We start from the raw sequence: 17,060 nt of genomic DNA on the forward strand, positions 1-17,060 counted from the left end.
CCGGGACAGAAGGTCTCACCCTCTGGCCTTCACTGCCATCTCCAGGCACCACACGTCCTGTGGTGATGGCCCACAGGCTCAGGAGCGTCGTAACCCAGAACGTCTCTCCGGCCAGCACCTGATCAGGCTTTTCTCGGTACAGTCTTGATCCAGTCCTCCATCCCAGCCACGGGCGAAGCCGGGAGGTCGTTCTCAGGCATAGGCGCAGATCCACTCACTTTGGGTTGCCCGTCCAGGTACCCCAGCCTCCGCATCGCTCCCTGGCCTTATCGTCGCGGGGTAGCACATAGCGCCAGCACCAGCGGTTCGCCGTTTGTCTTTCCCTGGGAATCTCCCGGGTCAAGAACCCACTGCTGCATTCAGGGGGTCTCATCCAGCAATTGGGTGGTAGCAATTGTGTGTGGTGAATGCTGCACTGCTATTTTTTTCAGGGTGTATACCGGGCTGAAGACGAAGCTCTTCACCGAGTGACCGATGCTGCTGCCATCTTGGCCACACCCCTACTATAGTTTCACGTGAACTTCCCATGGAAGCACAGTGTCCGCCCCTGGGTCACCCAATTATATTGGGGAGCCAGTCCCTATTAGAGCTGTTGTCTCAATTTGCAGATTTCTTCTTGAGGGAATCCGTGATAATGCAGCTCTCCTTTGTGCAGCACACCACTGATGTCCGTAACATCTTGGATTCAGTGGAGTATCACCCTACCCAACAACTTCTGGTAACTATAGATATTGAATTGTTGTATACAGCATACCCCAAGATGCCACGCTGGGGGCACCAGCGTGGGCTCTTGGGCCAAGAGAGTGGTTTTACAACAGTCCGCAATCCTTTGTCCTGCAGTGTGTGGAATTGGCCTTCACAAGAAATGTTTTGGGGATACACAAACCAGTTGTACCTTCAAGTGTTGGGCACATCTAAGGGGGCTACGTTCACTCCGAGTCTGGCGTGCATTTATATGGGTCAGTTCGAGGAGAATGTAATCTATCATGCCTCTAACCCCTTTCGATAGAATATTTCTCTTTGGAGGAGGTTTATTGGTGATATGCTGTACATCTGGACTGGGTCAGAGGACCGGTTGCAAGCATTTTTGGAATGGCTGAATGAGGCAGACATCTGTCTCTGTTTCACATGGACCATCAATAGGCATTCTGCTATCTACCTAGATCTAGACATAGCTGCAACTGGTAACAGACTGCATACGAGTTCATCAAAAGTCTACTGACAGGAACTCTTTGCTTCACTATCTAACCTTTCACCCTAGAGCACTGCGTGATAACCTTCCTGTGGGCCAGTTTTTGAGATACCGCACGAACTGTTCATCCACAGAAATGTATATGGAACAATCTGAGGAGTTGGTCACGAAACTAAAAACAGGGCTTACCCCACCAAGGTGATCAAAAGGGCACAAAAGCGGGCCCTAAATACACCCTGTGAGGCTCTGTTGGAGAGGAACGTGAAACAGATGGAGCAGTGTTTACCAGTGGTCACTACCTTTGACCCCCTGTCGACTAAAATCAGGCAGATAATAAAACATTGGTCACTGCTGGACACCGGGGAGAAAAAGATGCCCCCCTCCCCTAGGTTTGCTTTCAGAAGGGCATCCAACCTAAAACATAGGTTGGTTCACACTCGCCCTATTCAGCATAAAAAAAGAGTCTGGCATACCAACGGGGCATTATCCATGTGGATGCTGTTCGGTTTGTGACCTCACGCAGGAAACCAAAAGCATCCAACTCACAAGTGGGAGGGTGTGGTATCTCAATAAATTCAGTAACTGCAACACGACGCATGTAATTTACAGGCCTACTTGTGCATGCGGATTGCACTACATTGGTCTTACGTCACATAAAGTGAAGGTGCGTATACAAGAACATATGAGCACTCTCAAGGCAGGGAAATTGAGCACACACCTTGTTTAGCACTACCAGCAACAAAGACATAATTTCAGGGATCTGAAATGGACTGTGCTTGAGAGGATAGTTGGTGACACACATAGCATTGACGACATTATAGCAAGGAAGGAGGCACAGTGAATTTTTACAGAGAAGGTTGACCAAATTGGCCTGAATTATTCATTCAAATGGAAAAAAGTGGGTAAATAAAATAATAGAGACTTTCATTGAGTTACATACTCTGAGTTTCCCCTCTTTCCTCGATGGTTTGACCTTCTGACTATGTGTATTCCTGGTTTTGGAAGGGAATCTAAATATGGCCATGGTGCTTGCACTATGGTACCCTTTTGGAATTCATCTCGCCTTACACCAGCGAGTATGCAGAATAGTGTCAACATGGCCCCCGTGTTTAAGTATGGCAGTATGTTTGGTATCATGGGCTCATATATCATTACATATTCATTAAAGCTCACACGGATAATTTTTTTTAAAACGGGGTATTCTTGTCCCTCTCTTGTAAATGTACTTTCTCATACAAGTTATCACATGATAAACACATGTTCACTATGAAGCCCCTTTACAGAATATCACTTCAAAATGGCCGCTGGATTCGATGAGGTAGTTGCAGATAGTGCAAGCTGGGGTTTAGACGGGACTTAGGTAAAGTCTTCCAGGTCACAGGTCTTTTTTTTAAAAAGCACTGGTGAACTCCCTAAATGAAATCGGGAGGGAGCACAAAGCTGATGTGCCCGCGTGTGCGGTAAGTGGGATCCTGATTGTATGGGTGGTGCATGCTCGCTGTGAGAGAGGGACAATGGATGTCCCTTTGGAGAGTGTAAAGCCCTGACTTGGGGGTGCTGTTTTTGAGAGGAACAAGAGTAACTGGCACAACCGGTATCCAATATGGGGTTGCGTCAGCACAATTGCCCTTTAGGTACTGGGAGGAACCCTTGATACTTAGCACAAGGGGAGCACAAGTGAGAGGAGGGTGACCGACTACTAGGTGGCGTGGACAGTATGGCCATGTGAGGTGGACAGTGCGGTCTTGCTTCTCTTAAAATGCACACGTACATGTTTTCTGGTTGATATACGATGACTGAGGTTCTCAGTAGGATGCTTGACTATAAGGTGCTGGATCCTCATAATGGTGTGTTGCAGGTACGAGAGATGACAGCCCCCACCTGGTAAATATGTAACTTAGAGGAGAGGGCATCCATTGAAATGTGGGCGTATTTGAAAGCTGTTGCTTCTTTTATCTGTTATTTATGGTTGGCACGTTCTTCTTTTGAAATTTGTATTTTACTTTGTCAAGAACCACATGTTCAGTGTGATGTACCAGTGAGGTGAAGACTGGTCCCCCTACCCCTGATGAAGTTGCCCTAAATAAATTGGCAATGAAACATGTTGGCCTTTCGCCTTTGAAATGGCCAAATACATGCCATTCTTTTAATCTGAGGGTACTCAAGGCACCAAAAAAAATGTTTTTTTGCAAGTGCATTATGCCTCATTTTAATTTAGAGAAGTGAATCTCTCTTTTTTCACGATGGGGCCCAGTGAGTATTGAATGACACAAGCACTTGCAGTGCATCTGTACACACATGACTGTCTGTCTTTCTTTCCTTTCTTTTCTTTTCTTCACCTCTTAGAAAATTGGACACCTTTTTCCTTTTTTTATGGTCATGAAAGTCACCGATGATGATAATGTGGGCAAACTGGTGAGTACCAACCAGAGGCTCCCTCGATGATGCTTACGTGAGGTACTTTCTGACCTCTCACTCATTTTTTCCTCTTGCTGCTTACAAGATGAAATGACACGTGGTGTATTGACAAATATTAAAAATAGAACATTTGGACCAAGAGGTGAATGGCAATGAGACCATCCCGTGAGCAGAGTTAATGTCCTAAACTGCTCCTGTTCTCCGAAAGATAAATGTTCATAATTAATCAGGTTTTGTGGATTTATAAGTAAATGAGTGGGGGGCAGCCTGATTAATATTCCCCCGTATGCTCCTTTTTTTGTGTATCACATTGTACTGGTACCAAGCCATCTGAGAGTGAAATGCCAGCTTTACAATCAGTGCCACTAAGCTATAGAACACAATGTATGCTGCTATAACCCATAACAATCAGGCCAGTTGTGGTGTGCAATGTATGCCGGTCAGCCAAAGTGTTCGATAGTATACTAGAAAATCTGGCGCCTGACCAGTCTTGGTTCATGGTCAGAAGTTAACACCTATCACATGGTCACTACAATAGGGCCATAGAGTAGCAGACTAGAGTGATGTCTGTAACCATACCTGGTTCTAATTTCTCGGTAAGATCGATGAACATCACACATACTGACCTGTAAACTCCGCAGTGATGATGTATCCTTCCAACTACTTTTTATTTCCTGTCTTGAAGAAACTTGGATTATTAACACCCATTATTCCTGAAGCTGGCCACACCCTTGAGTTATTGTTGTATATGGTAGTCGCTTTAACCCTGCAGCCCCTCTTCTCCAACTGACAGACTTTTTCTTTTTTTTTAAATCATCTTATTAACAAAAGCTCGAGAGTCCACATCATACAGAGACAATATCATGAGTACATTAATTGCCATACACAGAGAATCAGTGACCACATAATTTTGGGATGAAGCCAGCACATTTGTTACCCCCCCCCCTCCTCCCCCATCACTATTCTGCCTCCCACAGCCCTCTGTATCCAACTGACAGATTTTATGGTGGTCTGGTTCAGTGTTTAAAGTCATGCCAGGTTAGACCATGTAAATGTAAATGTAAATGTGTTGGACTTGTAAAGCGCACAGCTGCCCGTAAGCGTCCCGGCGCTGAAGACCGCTGGGGAACCCGCCCTGGCTTTCCCTGTGAGATGGTCCCTTCTGGGTATCTCCAAGGTGAAACCAGGCATCCCCGGCGTCTGTGGGGGGCCGTTGTAGAGATGAGGCAAGCTTAATGCCCAGAGTTGCCGAGTGTGATCCCTGATTTGAGTAGGCACCGAGGCGAGAATTGTCACCGAGGCGAGAATTGTCGAGTCCGCTGACCCTGGTCCACAACCCTGCCGCGTCGGGAATCGAACTCTGGTCCCGGGCCGTTCTCTGCTTCTGGGTCTGCCGCCTCTAACCAGTGAGCCACACCACTCCACTTTACAATCCTTGTTACATCAATGTTACAATCCTTTCAGCAGTAATATGTTGGCATATAATACACATGGTTCATTGTTTATTGACCTGCCTCCGTAGGTGTGCCCTGTTTGTGCTATTAATAAAGTGATGCTTTACTGTTTGCATGTTTCATCAGTAATCTACTTTAAAACCCTGGTTCCAATGCTCCTCATTTGTGGGTTAGTTCACCCTTCTAGGACTAAGGGAAAGATCTAGCCACAGGAGAGTATATGCTCCTTTGTTATGGTTTGCCTGGCTCAATATCATTGTGCAAGGGCACTGTCGGTTGTTGTAATCATACATGTACTGTGTATTATTGAAATATCTTTTTTTTTTCAATCAAAAAATTAATTGTTTAAGGAAAATAGGTTGACATGCTTAATGTAGTCCAGTGGCTTGGTTGTTGGCCTTGAAACCTGGAGACCTGGTTTTTAATCCTACCATTAAGTCAAGCGCTTCAGGCTGAGCTGTGTATATCAGTGTGCCTCAAATAGCAAATTTGTGATAGACAAGCAAGGAAAAATGTTCTAGTGCAGCCCCAATTCCATGTTTCTAGCCTCTTTCCCTTATACTTCCTGATTTCTCTGATCCGATTTAAAATCAGACACACACATCATACAATTCTTTTCACATAACTTTAGCTAAATAGTTGCTTGGTTTGTTTCCTGCATGCAACACACCATGCATTTTTTGTTAATTGTTTTCCTGCTCAACTGAGCAAGGGTTTTATTACTGAACCGATGCTACCTCTGGGAAATCCTTTATTTAGGCAGTGTGGGGAGCAATAACTTCCCCATAGAGCTGTTCAAGTGCAACCCTGTATCAGATTTACTTTCCAATGCGCACCAACACCCGGTCCATGAGTGGTGTAGTTCCTATCGGTCTTTGATGCTCTTCACTGGACACATCTTTCTTGTAAATCAATTCTTGAATTTCAGATAATAGAGAGGAAAGTATTTCAGAATGAAGAAGAACAGACAAGGTCTAAAGTTTGAAGATTGACTTAAAGTTACTAAGTCATTTATGAAAATGCATAAGCTAGGCCATCGATCAACAACACTAATAACCGACAGATCAATAATTAGTAGTTGAAAGCTCAAAGGTTCCGGTAAACCAGCATTGATTCACCTTAAAAGGGTGGGAAAGGGAATCCTAATATGGAGAATTGACGCTCTTTTTTGGACTTTACACAAAGAGTTTCGTACATCCACTAGATGGGTACATGTTTTGCAGGCTTTAGACCAATGAGAAGTAAGCAGTAAGAAATATTTACAACATTGAGTTCAGGTGTTTAAATGAAGCATGATTTGTTACATTGTATGTAACAAATCTGGGACTGTTTGATTTGTCCTTGGAAAGGTACATTCTCATCCCGTGTGGCTGGGAAAGTTTCAATCTTTTACAGCAAGGCTAACAGATTCTTTATTATACACAGTGCAAATAGTAGAAATGATCACATGGGTTACCACAATGTAACATCTAAAATGGACGAGAGAGGCAACGTTTTCCCAAGTTAGACCTAGCTCCGTTTTTCTCCCTATTTTTGCACGAAATTTGGAAAACAACATTCACAGAGCTTGCCATACTGGACTACATAAAAAAAATCTGATATACAAAAGAACTGCAGATATCTTTATAACCATTTTGTGAAATAATCCCCAACAAATATGTCACACCTGAAATCACTGACTTGACACTACTGAGCACAGTAAGATCGACGTTCAATCAGTGTTATCATTTTTTTGTAACGACAAACACTTTTGTTTTCACAATTAAATGTTCAATAGCATAGTCACAATGTTTTACTTAGTGCTTATGTATGCTTCTATGGAGGGTGGCCTAAATGTTTTTAAACTGCTTGGGATCAGGAAGGTGTTCTAGCGCCTGCCTTATTGGTGACGTTTCAGATCTGCAGGGTAAGAACCCAGACAGTTCTGTGCCAGAGTCTTTTCAATGCTAAGGAATGCTTCAGAGGGATGTTGCTGGCGGTGCAGCGTAACTCAGACAGCATGAAGATTAACTGATGGATTGGCACTGAGTGCAGTGAAGTCACTTTCAAGTGAGTAAATGTGCTCAATCAACCAATGAATTGGGCATTAACTAGTTGGGTTTTGGGTCTCATGGTAGGCTTGGAGCACAATGGGAGGCCTCATTGGGGTGGCGAGAATTTCGCTGTGAGGTGTGTTGTCTTCAGGAAGACCAAACAGTGGGAGGCTCGGGGTCTTTCACATTGCAGTCATCACACACAGGGAAACTGCTGGCTCAGCGGGTGGAAAGTCCCCCAGGCTAGATGTACAGCACAGCAATATGCTTGAGCTCTTCCCACTCACTGCTGTCAGTAGGCACAAGGTTTGTCCTCTCCCTTTTAAGGAGCAAAAGCACAACCACAGCTTTGTTCTGAACAAAGCTGTACTTGGGGTTGAGCTGGGCCATGGCCGAAACTGCCATGCCATCAGCAGTTGACACTGCAGGCTCAGATTATTACCAAGTGTCAGACGGATAAATCTTGGGTTCTTGAGCTGAAAAAGCAGGATCTCTGAATGCAGGGCAGTGTACTTTGTGTTCTTCTTTTATTCTTCGCAATGCATGTCTTTTGCTTAGTCCTTCCAGTCAAGTCACCTTTTCCTGGTGTAGTCTTTGCTCTTGCTGGGCACAGAGCTTCAGCATGCATTTTATGCAGTAGCAGCTTCTGCCAATAACACTTGGTAGGGCGGGGGGTAATAATCAAAAAACCCTAAAAGAACTTACCTGCGGCTGCTGCTGCCGGACGCTGCCTCTGTGCTCCTCTGCTCCCGTCCCCACCCAATCACGACATTGCTCCCACATGAAAGCGGGATCGCGATTGGCCTGAGCAGACTGAAATGCCGCTCAGTTAGTGCCTTGGAATCTGCGCTGTGTCTCCACCCGGCTGTGCAACACAGCCAGTTGGAGAAATGCTAAGTGCGCATGTCTGTTTGGCCAGTCTAAGAAGGCCAGCCAAACAGACATATTCACACTTAAAGTGAGCCAACCACTACTCCTCCCTAGCTGATGACACTGGGATAGAGAGGATGGCCACGCCCTGCTCTCAACTCCGCGGACTGGGAAGAAGGTTAAAAATAAAATGATAATCAAATAATTTTATTATCATTTTATTTTTAATCTGCTTCCTTTCAGCAATGGGGTGATGCTTCTCCGCCTTATCGGAGGAGCTCCCCCTGATGTTATGCTCATCTAATGGCATCCCCACTCACTGAATGATTTTTGGCACGGTCCAGTTCATATGTGTCTTGCTCAAAGCTACTTTTTGGTCTCTTGATAATCTTATAATCCTCTCTGCGGTTTGGTTCCCTGGTAATAGCAGATACCTCATCACAAATCCTCCGTGCATCCCTACTTGATCGAGCAGGATTGAGCAGCGCGAGCACCTTCGGTTTTCATTTTCTTGAAAAATAGATTCCCTTATAGTGTCTTTCTGTTCTTCAAATATCCTAGGAAAATAGGGTCTATTAGTGCACTCCCTCACCTTACAGCATTGGTACTTAAGTGTGAAGAAGTGGACAATTAAAGAATTTTCTTAACTACATGTTTTATTTCTTTTTTATTTATATGGAAGTGTGTTTCCATGTAAAGTACATTCTTCCCACACACCTCCTGTGAAAACTGAACTATAGTGTGCTTTGTCTCCCATGTTACGCTGGCACTTACCTTAATAGGGCTGGAAAATAAAGAAATACAAAAATATGTTTTTGTAATAATTTTGAAACATTTTCCTTTTCTGTAAAAGTCTTTCCCTTCTCCACACTTCTTGTGAAAATTGGCCAAATATGTGCACTTTATCGTCCTTACTGTGTGCCCTGGGCTACAAAATAAAGGTAATATTTACATGGAAATAAATTTATCTTATACGTTCTTTACTCACCAACACCACTGGAACTAATGGTTCACTTCCCCACTCTAAACGTGCTTACACTCCTGTGTAGGGTCAGAAAAGTAGACAGAATAAAAAAAAGACTTTTCATTTAAAACATTGTTTGACAAAAAAAACTTGTATTTCCCGTCAAATCCCCAGAAAATTTGGAATATTGCGTCCACTTTTCTACACCTTCTGAAGTAGAATTCCTCAAATCTCCGTTGAACTTCTCTCAGAATAGAGGCTTGTGGCATATTGCACATACTTCACATATTATTAGGCAATCAGCATGAAACTCATTTACTCGAATCTCAGCTTGATACTTTACCATCCAATAAATCAAGAAAACAAATATTTGGCACAGGCTTAGTCCCATATTCATATCCCATTTTTTCATGAGTCTTCCTCTAAAAGTGAATTGCTGTGAAATGTTCAGCTCTTGTCACGCCCTTAAACAATTTGCCATTTTTTAAGTTGTCTAGACAGTGCAGCTTTTTTTTTAACACATTCTTTAAAATTGCTATAGAGTAGGCTTTGGCTCCACCAATAAGATTATCACTCTCCTACTTTATGCTGTTGGCTGATTGGTGAATCATTCCACCTTCCAGCAAGTGCTTCCACCGGAAGACATGAGGGAGTATTTTACACCTACAAATACACCCAGAGCCTGATTCACAAAGATAAACATACACTTTTATGTATGTTTGCGATTTTTTGCTATTCACAAAGGTATTTTACTAGTAATATCTTTACGACTGTGGAGTCTCCACAAATAAAAAAAAACTGTCTTATAAGTGTGCTCACTTGTGCAATGGAGATGGAGGCAAACTTACACAATAGAAAATATTGAAAAATATACAGCAAGCCTGAACATGGAATTGCACATTTCCTATTTATATCCACATTTGGGGACAACATCGTACAGAAAGACCAGGTGGAACAGACACATTAAACATTTCTGACAGCTCCAGAGACCGCATAGTACATTGGTTCTTGCCAGGGCATCACATGACTCTTGGTCATGGCCCACAAAAACTCCATGGTACCCCAGGTGGGGCTAGAAGTGTAGGGCAACCGGCAGGTCAGGTCCCCCTTCCAGCCAGCTTCACCTCTGAAAGGCTTCTCCGGAAGGAGGCAGCAAACCAGATAACTTAGTGCCCGCAACCATCAGTGCCATTACATGGCTACAATGGATTCCAATGTAGACATGTTGGGGTGGGTGGGTGGCAAAAATTCAGTCCGTGACTCCAGCAGCACATCAGGGGACAAAGAAAGGGTCACCAGGGGGTAGCCCACTTTTAAAGGCCCCTACTCTGCCCCTCCCATCCATCGCATAGCTCATTACCACTTCCGGTTCCTAACCACGTCCTCCATGTTAGAGTGAATAATGATGCACACCTGCAAATGGCTGATGGGCTCTTGGCCATTGTGCGCTCACTCGTGCAATGGAGATGGGGGTCAAACACCATACAAAGTGCACGTTTACCTCTCCCCTCCACAAAGGTAACAAACTCAACTTCTTGGGTTATGACATAGCAAATTTACTTCACATTAAACAAGGTGTTATAATAACCACTGCAACCCAATTACATAATACAATAGAAAATATTGCAAAACACACAGCAAACCTGAACACGCATTGCACATATCCTATTTACATCCCCATTTGGGGGCAACATAGTACAGAAAGACCAGGTGAGATGAACTGACACAGCAACCATTTCTAACAGCTCCAGAGACCGCATAGCGCATTGATCACTACCAGGGCATCCCATGACACTTGGTCATGCCCTACATAATCTCCAGGGTCTCCTAGATAGGACTAGAAGTGTAGGGCCACCAGCAGGTCAGCCCTCCCTTCCAACCAGCCTCACCCCTGAAAGACTTCTCCTGAAGGAGGTGGCCAACTGGGCAACTTAGTGCCCTCAAGCATCAGTGTCGCTATACAGCTCCAATGGGCCAGAGGGTGGAGAGGTCAGTTGCGAATCTGCCCTGCCAAGATTTTCCTTTTTTCATCAACTGCCCCAAAGCTTGTTTGAGGGAATGCCTCAAACCCTGCCTATGACAGGTAAATGCCTTCATCAAGGATTTCAGAATTACCCAGGTTTAGTAGCTGTGCCTAATTGTGTCTATGGATGCCATCCTCAGAATAGTTTCACCGAATGGTTGAGCTTTTTCACTGACTTATTAATTCTCTCAGGGTTAGCATCGTCAGGCCATCGCCCCTCAGGGATGACCTCAGACCACAATACCAGGGAGCCCAGGAGCAAATGGCGCAGTTTAGCTAACATCCATATGAGCTTTTCATGTACTCCCCAACGCCCCATCGGGATCATGTCATTCCCCCTGACATGAACGAGTAGAATGTCTAGCTTGGGAAGCCAGCCAAGCTGAAGCTCCTCACTCAACCGTACCAGCAGGTGTCATAGCTTAAGGCCAGCCACATCCAACCAGTTGCGCTCCATTTTGGGTCTCCTCTACCAGATAGTGTCATGGAATTTCTTTGCTGCACTGTTCACTACTGAATCCCCAAGTCAACACACCTTGATGGTTTTCCCTGTAACGACACAAACCAAACAGAGGCTGTCACTCACCGCTCTCCAAAGTAGTGTTGAGGGGATAGGGCGGGGGAGAGTTCTACCCACTCATCCTATGCCAAATGAGATCGGACATAGCATTCAAAGCAACTGGACTTCCGCCTTCCAGTAGCCTTAATCCCCGCTGGTGACATTCTCATTCCTGCTGCAGTTGTGGCTGCCTCAATCCAAAATGAGTGTAAAGTAAAACTCTACTGTGGACAACCCCAACACTCCCAGGGCCTCTGGCAGATTCATGTAAACTGCGCCCGGCCCATTTGTATGCACCAGGGTACTGGGGTGCCCCTCTGGTAGTCTGACTCACAGGTAATCTCTGACCAGAGAAACTGGACAGTCATGGCAGGATGATGCATCGCCTAGCTGTACCGATATGGCCTTACCCCTCGCATCAGTTTTGGATCTCCTGACTAACAGGTCAGTGAATGCAGGCCAAGTACCAAGTCCTCTCACTTAATCCCCACTTGTGTGTCAGCCTGTGACTTAGTTATTGATTCTGAAATTCGGAATGCTCTGAATAAGGCCAGGGAAGAAGCCACGCTGAAAAGCATGACCTCAAAATGGCAAGAACATACATTGGGTAAGACACGTAAAAGCTGGTATAGTCTAGCTACGTCAATCAGTTTTCTGCTATCCTAGCTGGCAGGCACTATCATGGTACTAAGTGCCTTTATACTCTAAAGTCCTTGTTGGGGTCTGCCACCCCATTAGTCCATGAAGGATGGCAATTGCTGATTGCTGTCTCCTCACTGCTGCCACTGACTTTCCTGCCTTCCATTGAACACCCAAAAAAGACAACACACTGGTTGTTTGTAAAGAGACACTCCTTTATACACTCTGGCATTAATACTTGATATGTCCATCATGCAACTTCATATGTTTGCTTTGTTCCAGGCGTCAGTGCAGCTATTATCAGCTCCGTAACAATGGGACACCAAGCTTCCATAGGCTCGCGGGGAACGATATCTCCTTGTCGGTTGGTTCTGAAATCTGCCAATTTAAAGAGAGACTGGGCATCAGCTTGTGTGTTCTTAACTCCTGCAATATGCTTTGCCATGAAGTGCATATTCTCTGTGAGGCAGAGCTGAATCATAGATTTGATTCAGATTTGAGAAGGCGTAGGACAAATGGGCACTGCACTCTTTGGTTATTCATGGAGAGATGACTGACATGTTGTCTGACCTGAAAATAATTCCAATGCTAGATAGCTGAGACCTCCAAATATGTAATGACACAATAATGGGAAAGATCTCAAGGAATGTTAGGTTATTGGTCAACCTAGTCCTCTAGCCAGTGCTACATACACCACTTGTTCCCCAGGATGGCTACAAAACCCACGCTCCCAGCCCCATCTGTGTACTGGTGTAGTTCAGCATTACTCTATGCCAGCCGCTGCCAAATCACTGAGCCATTAAAATCTTGAAAGAACTCTACCCAGATATGAAGATTCTCTCTAACCTCTCTTGAGAGGTGGGTGTGGTGATGCTATGCTTTCAAGCTGACATGGCCCATGCAATGTTTCTGGAAAAGACCTACCCCATGGGGATGAACCTGAGCGCAAATTTATGCTCCACACAAAACTCTGTAACTGATGGCGTGTCACCTTGGTAGAACTCAGGCAATCCAATAAGATTATCGGGAATACCTCAACTTTATTGAGTTGTAGCCTGCATACTCCAGCCTCAGAATCAATCTCAATGCCTAGAAAGGTCAGCCTAATACTGGGGCCCTCTGTTTTTTCTCTGGCTAGTGGGACCCTGTTAGACCTGGCTTGTCCAGCGGGTTTATCCCCAGACTTCTTGGCCTCCTGTTTCTGACCTGTTTTTTGTTGGTTTTATGACTCTGGGCACTTTACCACTGCTGATCAGTGCTAAAATGCATATGCTCTCCCTGTAAATTGTATTTATGTATTTATGGATTGGTGATTCCATGATTGGCATATTTGATTTACTGGTAAGTCCCTAGTACAGTGCACTGTGTGTGCCCAGGGCCTGTAAATCAAATGCTGCTTGTGGGCCTGCAGCACTGATTCGGTCACCCACATGAGAAGCCTGTAAATGTAACTCAGACCTGCCACTGCAGTGTCTGTGTGCAGTTTGGTACTGCCATGTTGACCTGGCAAGTGCACCCACTTGCCAGGCCCTAACCTTCTTTTTTCGTACATGTGAGTCACCCCTAAGGTAGGCCCAAGGTATCTTTGTGGGCAGGGTGCAGTATATGTGAAAGGTAGGGCATGCCCTGATGTGTGTGGCATGTCCTGATAGTGAAATACTGCCAATTTTGTTTTTTGCAATTGAAAGGCTATCTGTCCTATAGGATAGAATGTGAGTTTATTTATAACATCTTATAAATATAACTTCCCATTGGGACAAGATAGGAAAATGGAGTCTAGTATGCCTGCACTCAGAATATAAAGATGCATCTTTTAGTAAGGAGGAATTTTATATTCTGGGTTTCAAAATACCACTTTTAGAAAGTAGGTATTTTCTTGCTTAGTCATCCAGTGTGCCTCTGCTAGGTTTGTGTATTGACTGTCTGGCTTTGGAATGACAGGGGCTGGGGGTGTGCAGTTTCTCAGATGGCCACAGGGGGTGTTGATGTGTGTCCCGCCTTTTTAGGTTTCGCCCTGGCGTTGCAACTGCGTAGCAGTTGCTCCGCCCAGAGCGAAATCTCATGATCCTACATATGGGCTTTGGTCCAGCCTCTGTCTCCCATTGGCTAGCTCCATAAATGGAGGCTAGCCATTGGGAGACAGAGGCTGTCAATCACGCTTTCCCCTGAAAACGCAATTCGGGGGCGTTTCCGTGTGTTTTTTTAAGTCCCGCCCTCTCCTCTTCCCATTGGCTGGAATTTTACCTTCCAGCCAATGGGAAGGGGAGAGCACGAAAAACACGCCCCCGAATCTGCCGGCCGGGACACCCCCGTGACGTCATTCCCCGGGCCGCGCTGTGATGGGCTGCCGGCCCGGGACCTGACTTGCTTCTGTTTGTATCTTTTATGTAGCTCATGGAATCCAAAGTCCTTATGTATCGCAAGTGGCTCTTTTGTAAAGCGCTCTGACCCCTTCGGGTAATGTGAGCGCTATAGAAAATCGCATTACATAAATAAATATGTGCGTGAATGAGGCGCTCATAAACCCGAATGGACGGAGACTACAGCTCCCAGGTGCCCCAACGTGCGGCCGCGCCACGGCGCACGTTTTCACTGGGAGCCGAGCGCTTCCTCAGCCAGAGAAACGTGGCCATTTGGAGCGCTCCTCTCTCACCGAAGCACGGACGCGGTACTGGCTGAAGGCTGCAGGTGAGTCACGCTGCTTCCTGCAGCTCTTTGTGTCGCCCTCTCCCCGCCCCCTCCTTTCTTCTTGCCTACAGCAGCCTCGACATGTCTCCCCTTGGGATTGTCCCCGACATGTCTCCCCAGTCGGGCGGCGCCTCGCCTCATCACCGTCTTTGCTCTATAATAGGTTTAGGTCAGAGCAGGCAGTAGAGTCCCGCGTGCCTGCGTGGAATGTGTGTGAGAGGTCGCGCAGGGAGGGTCTGAGGCTGCGGTGAGACACGGCGCCCGAGCAGCAGCGGCAGCTGGGAGAGGAGCCCGAGCAGTGCCCCCTGCCATGCACCCAGGACTCCGAAACACAGCTCCAGGCCGTGCAGGACTCGCAGCCAGAGCTCTCTGGGGAGGCTGCTCCCTTCACCGTGTATTTTCCGTCTATTTTTACCCCGGCCCTATTCATATTTATCTTTTCTTTGCCCACTTCGGCACGTGGCAGACGGTCACCCCACATCAGCCATTGCCATCACTGTGAGTGACTGGGTAATAGAAATAGGCACCACCCGTAGGCACGGAGGGGGCCCAGGTGCCAGCTCACAGCTCCCGCCTTTCACAGCCTACAACAGTGTGGGCCGTGGTGGCAGCTCAGCCCCTGGCATTCGTAGCATCTAACATCGGGGCCCTGGCGGCACCTCGCAGCGCTGGCATTCTCCTAGTCTCCTGGTGTAATTCACAATTTCTAGCGTTTCCAGCATGCACCCGTGACATGCCGGGTTGTAGGCAGCTCAAACTTCTTTGATTGCGCATACTCAGTGCCAGGGGTCCTTGTGGCAGCTCACAGGTCCGGGTATTCCCATACCTGCACTAGTGGCAACCCCGTAGGAAGATAACACTTTCTGTATTCTTTTCTCGTGGCGCCCCTTGCGGCAGCGCACGATTCCTGCATTCTTTTCTACTTGTGCCAGCTCACGATTGTTAATAATTCCAGTCAAAATGTACATAAATTACCACACCAATAACATTATTTTTACAATACAAGACTTTACCCATGCAGCATATGTTCCTATTCAGTCCATGGCCTCTCTATAGAGGTAGCTAGCACCTCAGTGGTTCACTGCTACCTTTAAAGCTCTTCACCGGGGTTTAGGTGGACAGGTTCGGTATTCATGCATGGGGTTAAGAGAAGTTCAACTTTCATTTTCCTCACGTCTTGGCCTCAGTGCTTAACGATGACAGATGCCCTCTACAGGAAGTGCAGTGATGGTTCCTGCCCACACTCCAGTGCTCGATCATGAGAAGTCCAAACAGGATGCCCTCAGAGGGGAAGGCGCGATAAATCTGTGAGCCACGTGCGCCTTGCTTGGCATGCACTCTGCTGTATGGAAATAGTCTTAAGCACAAATGAATGTGTAGCAGAGATGGCATGCTGATCACAGTAACAGCGCGCTGTGCTCCCCTGTCCCACATACAGACCGTGCTTTTGTCCTGTGCCCTGCTGTGGTTCGACAGGAAATTCCAGGGAGTGCTTCAAGGATCCAGCTGTTTATCTGGCATGATTGAAAGGCATTTACACAGTTTTCATCGTAGTGCAAAATGATAACTGAAATAGTTGCAATACAAATCGCATTTGCGAGAGATTAAGCTATTGCCATTGTAAATGACAATGCCATTTATTTATCTGTTTTCAAAACCAACACATAAATGAAAAGTTTGTCGTTCACAATGCCAATAGCTTAAACTTTTCCAAAGGCGAAACCGTTGCATTGTAAATGCTTGTTTCTGGATGAGTCGGGGCTGGGTTGAATAGACCTGGGCTGAATTTAGATTAGGGCAGGAGATTTCTTTATCACCTGAATGGGCCACCAGAGTACAAAGGATTTGTGCTATAAAAAATGGGGCCCAGACCCCTTAACTTTAGACCACTTCTGGGAAACAAGAGGAACCTTTGCCAAGGAGAAGAGCTGGAGAAACTAAGGATGAATACTGCCCCTGTGCTGTTTGCTGTCTGGGGTTGGCCTGCAGGGGCTACTTTCTGCCAAGGAAAGGGAAAGGGACGTTGCTGTTTGCTATGTCCCATGCTTGAGAAAGATCTCCAAAGGCTTGAAGAAGAGCTTGCTTCCTGTTCTGAAGTCCCAGGGACACTAAGACTTCACCACCAGCTCCCCTGAACTTCCTTGCTGTGAGTTCTGACCTGCCAAGAGGTGCTGGTAGCTGTTCTTGGCCTCTGGAGGATGTTGTGGCTGCTGGGAGCTG

General features: G+C 46.0%; 1 protein-coding gene and 1 long non-coding RNA gene across 3 annotated transcripts in view; one reads left to right on the forward strand and one right to left on the reverse strand.

Annotated features, from left to right (window-relative positions):
• The window catches only part of LRRC20 (leucine rich repeat containing 20), a 1,483,106-nt gene that overhangs the window by 366,581 nt on the left and 1,099,465 nt on the right, over positions 1-17,060 (forward strand). The window lies entirely within an intron of this gene.
• Positions 1-17,060, reverse strand: part of LOC144753337 (uncharacterized) — a 136,216-nt gene that overhangs the window by 87,065 nt on the left and 32,091 nt on the right. For both annotated transcript variants that reach the window (XR_013594304.1, XR_013594303.1), the window contains exon 2: positions 8,956-9,008. This is a non-coding gene — a long non-coding RNA (uncharacterized LOC144753337). The remainder of the gene's footprint in view (positions 1-8,955; positions 9,009-17,060) is intronic.

The sequence above is a fragment of the Lissotriton helveticus genome, chromosome 5_1 (genome assembly GCF_964261635.1).
Source record: "Lissotriton helveticus chromosome 5_1, aLisHel1.1, whole genome shotgun sequence".
NCBI classification, from domain to species: domain Eukaryota; kingdom Metazoa; phylum Chordata; class Amphibia; order Caudata; family Salamandridae; genus Lissotriton; species Lissotriton helveticus.